General features: G+C 33.0%; 1 protein-coding gene across 1 annotated transcript in view; it reads left to right on the top strand.

Moving 5' to 3' along the window:
* Positions 1-368: 368 nt before the first annotated feature.
* The window catches only part of LOC131431590 (headcase protein-like), a 335,054-nt gene continuing 329,422 nt past the window's right edge, over positions 369-6,000 (top strand). The window contains exon 1 of the mRNA XM_058597415.1: positions 369-419. The gene's annotated coding sequence lies outside the window, so the exon portion shown is untranslated. The remainder of the gene's footprint in view (positions 420-6,000) is intronic.

Genomic DNA, 6,000 nt, shown 5'->3' with positions numbered 1-6,000 from the left:
CGGCGAAAGGTGCCTCTTAAGTTCATGTTTATGATTTGATGTGCCAAAGTGAAATGATGAGTTTGCACAAAAACCATTTTTTAAATCACAGGGGATTTTGGATTAAACTGTAAATTCAAGCAATGTTATTTACAAACATCTTTGATTTACACGTCGGTTAGATTTCACTAGATATTGTTCTGAAATGTTCACAAGAATCCATTCACATTAATTTTCATATTCGACTCGCCACTACAAGAAAGTTTGAAGTCGTTCCAGATATACTGCATTCTAGTTTTTAAGATCACGAGTATCTAATCGAAAATATTCTAATTTATATATCAACTTTCTAAATTTACTTCACAGATTTTCAAGTTCTCCGAGCAAATTGTTTGGATTAAACGATTTCCCAGAACCTCAATAGTCCATCTCCAAGAAAAGTGAGTAAGTAATTTTAAATTAGAATTTCTAAACTAATCACGCTGTGATTCCGGAACCGGAAGTTGGATTGAAATGAAATTCAGGAGTTTTCCATGGGACTATAAGACCTTTCATTTGAATTTGGTTTTGTGAAAATCGATTCAGTCATCTCCAAGAAAAGTTAGTACACATATCTAAACATATCTAAACATCGGATCTAAAAATAATTCTGGAATTTAGCATGGAACCGCAAGACCATTTATTTGAGCCTTAAGTCTGTGAAAATCGGTTCAGCCATCTCCGAGAAAAGTTGAAGCACTTATTTTCACTTATTTTGCACAATTTACCCCAAAGTTCTGGAACCAGAAGGCGGAGGACTAAAATAATATTCAGAAATTTTGTATGGGACCACAATACCTTTAATTTGAATTTAAGTTTGTGAAAATCGGTTCAGCCATTTCCGAGAAAAGTTAGTGCCAAAAACCATCACATACACACATACGCACACAGACATTTTGCGTACTCGACGAACTGAGTCGAATGGTATGTGGCACTCGTTTAAAAGTCGGTTTTTGCAGTGATTGCATAACCTTTATATATGAGAAAAGCAAAACATTAAATATTTCTTTATTTTTACGTTTCGCATTCAGCTCATCAGTGCATTAGCAGATTATGTTAATCTGCTAATGCCACGTCGCGGGTCAACATAATCCGCTAAGCAGACGTAAAGTACTTGCTACGTACAAGTCACTTGCTTAAGTCCTACCTGTCGCACAGTGATTCGAATCAATAAAAACGTGGACATAAATCAGTAGCTGCCAAACCGTTCTTTTAATGTATCTAGTTGCTTTTAAGAAATTATTTACAAATATATACCGCGTAATTTGATTCTATCCCTAATTGTTCATGGCCTACTTTGACAAAAAATATAACCATTTTTTTTCTGAAGAGATAGAAATTTTTTTTCGTCGACAAACTTTTAGAACTATTAAAAAGAATTTACTTTGTCAAATATACCAAAAGTGTAGGTCGCACCATTTCGGATATACAAAGCGTTTTTGTGGCAACCCCCTTAAAATCAATTTTTTATTCATAACTTGTTTCAAGTTATTTTTTAATGCATACTTTGTTTAGAATAATTGAAGAAAATGAAAAATACCATATTTTTGTTGAAGGTAGTGCATAGGTTTGTTGTTTCCTGGCAAAGTTATACAACATTTTACCTTTTTTTACCTATGATAAAACCTTACACCGAAGCGAAATATGCAACTTTATGCAGCTGATTTTTACACAATTTATAGGAAAAGATATGCCCAATACTATAAAAAAAATTCTAAGTGGAACTCGATGGAACTTTTTTTTAGGCCATTCCAAAGTTAGTTTTAGTTATTGAATTATGACAACCCCCTTAAAACTAGTTTTCTAATCATAACTTGTTTCAAGTTATTTTTTTACATATTTCGTTTAGAATAATTGTAGAAAATATAAAATTCCATAATTTTGTAGAAGGTAATGCATAGGTTTATTCTTTTCTGAAAAAGTTATACATCATTTTACCTATTTTTTCCTAGGAAACCTTGTGCCGAAGCGAAATATGCAACTTAATGCAGCAAACTTTTACAACACTTTTAGAGAAATTATATTCCTAATCTAATTTATTTAATAATAAGAATATCCTGAGGTACTATTCGTGTGACTCATTTTCACTATGGCCTTGCTGAAACCATGCATGATTAAGAAACGGAGGGCGTCACGCGTCTGCTATTTCTGTATCTCACTTTTGCAGTGAGCGTAGAGATGGGCAATTCGTTCCTGAGCTATTCCAGTGAATCGAATCTTTAAAAAGAGCTGATAGCTCACAGCTCTTTTTAAAAGAACCGCAGCTCACCAGTCCACCGCACTGGTAAGCAGGGATGCCAGTTTCAACAGATTAATCTGTGTTTCACAGATTTTCAACCTTTTGCACAGATTTAAAAACAGGCACAGATTTTCACAGATTCTGAAATCGATCACAGATTTTTGAAATTGATCACAGTTTAGCACCAAAAATTACAGAGCGTTAGGAAATAGTGACACCATTTTTTTTTGGTTACCAAAATGATTCCGATTAGTTATTACGGAAACGGGGAAACGTACACAGATTTTGCACAGACAGGTTTTTGGCTTGATCACATATTTTTTTTAAAAATGACCTCGCATCCCTGCTGGTAAGGTGGAAACAAGTTACAAGCTGAACGGATTTTCGGCTCTTGAAGAGCGAGTTATAAATGAGAAGAAATGTGTGTATGAGCTTTTGTTTTTTTCCAAATGTGTATTTATCCTTCTTTAACAGATTGAATGAGCCGTTGTCAATAAGAAATCTTACCTCTCACTCAGTAGGTTAAGGTACATTCAGGGATGCCACTTTTGCAGGTATTCTCAAATATGACATAATAATAATTCGCAAACAAGTTAGTTCGCATAGCATTGTTCTTTGTGCATCAATGATTTCGATCATGCATATGAAAGAAAAACGGCGCTCAAAACAAACGGCGCTCAAAACAAACCTTCAGTTCCATTTAAATGAGCTGATGAGCTGATACATTGAATCGATTCCCATCAGTGAACTGATCGGTTCAGAGCTGCTCACCAGTATGAGCATATTTATGCGTGTTTACGCGCACTTTGTAGTAGATACTTAGATAATAGAGGTAGATTCTACGTAGATAAATCCAAAAAAAATGTTTTTAAAATAAAGTGAATAGGGTAACAGAGGTATTTTGGCCCGCTTTAGGATCGATTTTATTTTGGCCCACTTTGTAAAAATATCCACCTAATGATTTAATATCTTTGAAAATTCCTTCCACAATACGTACTTTAATGTGGTTAGCTTCAAACTGATGCAACATCGGTTACCTAAGATCGATTGAATCCATATAGTTTGTTAGGTGGGCCAAAATATATGAAGTGGCCAAAATACCTCTGTTACCCTATATCTTCTAAAATAATTTTTTTACACTATTTATATCTTTGGCAAAAATACTCCAAATGTTTTTTTCTTCACAAAAAAGATAGAAAAAAAATTTTTTTTTGTGAAAAAAAATTATTTTCATTCGAAATTGGTGCTACCCCCTTAAAAAAATTAAGGTGCCACTTTCAAAAGAAGCGTAATATAATCTTGTAAAACTTCTTCGAAGACACGTTAGCTCTCAAAAATCAGTGAAAGTCAGTACAGACTTTTGACCGTCTTTTTCCAGTTTTTGACCACTGTGTGACGTCCCGAAAGTACGAAAAAAATCAAATTTTTATTTTCTTCGGCCCGTGACTCCGGAACCGGAGTCGGATCCGGATAAAATTCAATACATACTCAAAATTCACGCACTGCACTGCGCAACGTCTTACAAAATGAAAAAAAAAACAACGAAGATTTGTGTCGATTAAGTTTAAAGTTTCTGTGCTTCAAAGGTATGGCCTGGTGCGAGTAAATTCAAAGATCAGTATCTTCGAAAATATTCAAAGCACGACTTTGATGTTATGTTCTCAGATATCAATATCAATCGATTAAAACAATACATTGAAATATCTTTTTACGCGAAAGATACGTACCGAGTAAAAAACCGGAATTTTTTTTTTATGCAAGTATCTTAGAAATGCATCACAAAAAAAATTCTTTTTTTTTTTAAATCGACTTTGGGACTTGGAAAATTTTTGAGTCTTAGAAATGTATTAAACATTGCGATATTGTGTAATCCGAAGAAAAATTTTTTCTTTGGAAAAAAACAACGGACTTTAAAGCGGCCCTTACACGATCATTTAAAGTGTTATTACTAAAAAGTAATGTCATTTTTAATGAAAGTCATGATTAATTCTCCATACAAATTTGGAATGTCATTACAAAATGACAATAATAATTCTCGTTAAGGGCCGCTTTAGATTTCCGAGATCGAAATTTTTTTTGATGCCAACAAATGTCTCATACATGCATCTGGTAAATTCAGTAAAAAATTTTATGTTTAAATCGAATTCTTTTCAAGTGTCAGAAAGTTGACTTAAAATAAATATCGGAATAATACCAGATCTCGACGCTTCATGTAGTTCTAAGACAAAACAAGAAAACCGGAAAACTTTGAGAATTCGCGTAACTTCGGAAATCCATGTAAAAAAGACGCGTAAAAGCCCCATAAAAACAGACCTCTGTGTAAATGAAAAAACGATTGCTCATAGAGCGCCCTCCTTGAAATGCTGAAAGGCTTAAAAAGTCGAAAAATATTAGAATGTTGAATAAATAATCTGCGGAGTCGAAAAACCAGTAATGCAAAAAAAATACAAAATATACTGAATTACATAAAGAGGCGTACTAATGTCAAATTCTGCTAGTAAAAAAGTACAGAATGTACAGAAATAGGTGGGTCAGAGTTCGCAAAATCACCCAAAAAATGTGTTCAAATATTGATAAATTAGTTCTATTTCTATCATTAAAATAACACCGAAAAAAATTTTTTTTAAGCTTATAGTAAAATCAGTGGCGTCTCGTCCTCATGTGCAACTCGTGCACTGCACAACTGGTCAAATAGGTTCTGTGAGAACTTGTATGCACATTTTCAGGAGAGGGTACAGTGGCTAATGCTTATGGTTGTTGAAAACAAATTGCTGTCACAGTTGCAACGTCGAAACGGTTCTGATATCATACCATATAAGCAGTGCACAACCCGTAAATTTTGTCACGAGACGCCACTGTAGTAAAAGTAATTTTTTCGTCAAATTTTTAATAAAATGATGATATTCTTTAACAAGTAAACATATTTGAATGAAACTTTTACAGGTCGTAGATAACAGAATAAACTTAAACCCTTAGCTTCAAAAAAAATTTTTTTAATATTTTTTCTATACAATTTTTGAAAACAATTGATTGACAAAACGTTGACAACACTCGGCGGTACAAAAAAAAAAAACACCGGGAGTCTTAATTTTCGTCATAAGTTTTGAATTAACTGCTGGTCCGCAATTTTTTCAACGGATTTAAATTCTACGATGTTCTATTGTATCATGATATATTTTTCTCAATTTTTGAAAACGTTGAAAAAAATCAATCGTTTCTGAAAATTGTTTAAAAAAATACGAGTTGTTTTGTAATGTTCTTACAATTTAAGTTTTTTCACGATCTGTGAAAGTTTCATTCAAATATGTTTAGTTTTTCAAGAATGGCATGGACTTTATTAAAAATTCGACGGAAAGTTTAATTTTACTATAACTTCTACGAAAAAAGTTTTTTTTCGACTTTTTTTCATCAGAAAGTCATTTTAATGATCAAATAGGACCAAATTGTCAGGAGCTGGGGTCCACTAGGAGATTTATAGTACCTATTATCTTTCTCCGGACTCCGGTTCCTGTTTCCATGTCGTGAAAGGGGACAAATACAGGAGTTTCATTTTCCTTTCAGTTGTCAGATATTTTCAACGTTTCACTTCTGATTACTCTATTTTACTAAATTATCTCTTCATTCAACTTATCAATTTGCGGTTTTATTTGGTATCTTTTCTTCTTCCATGTTATTGCTTGACTTTCAAGATTATTAATTGAATGATAAAAACCAACTATTGCGCAACTTCGTTAATATTAGAA

Source organism: Malaya genurostris, chromosome 1, assembly GCF_030247185.1.
Source record: "Malaya genurostris strain Urasoe2022 chromosome 1, Malgen_1.1, whole genome shotgun sequence".
NCBI classification, from domain to species: Eukaryota; Metazoa; Arthropoda; class Insecta; order Diptera; family Culicidae; genus Malaya; species Malaya genurostris.
The sequence above is the reverse complement of the archived record's forward strand: the minus strand, read 5'-3'. Positions and strand labels throughout refer to the sequence as shown.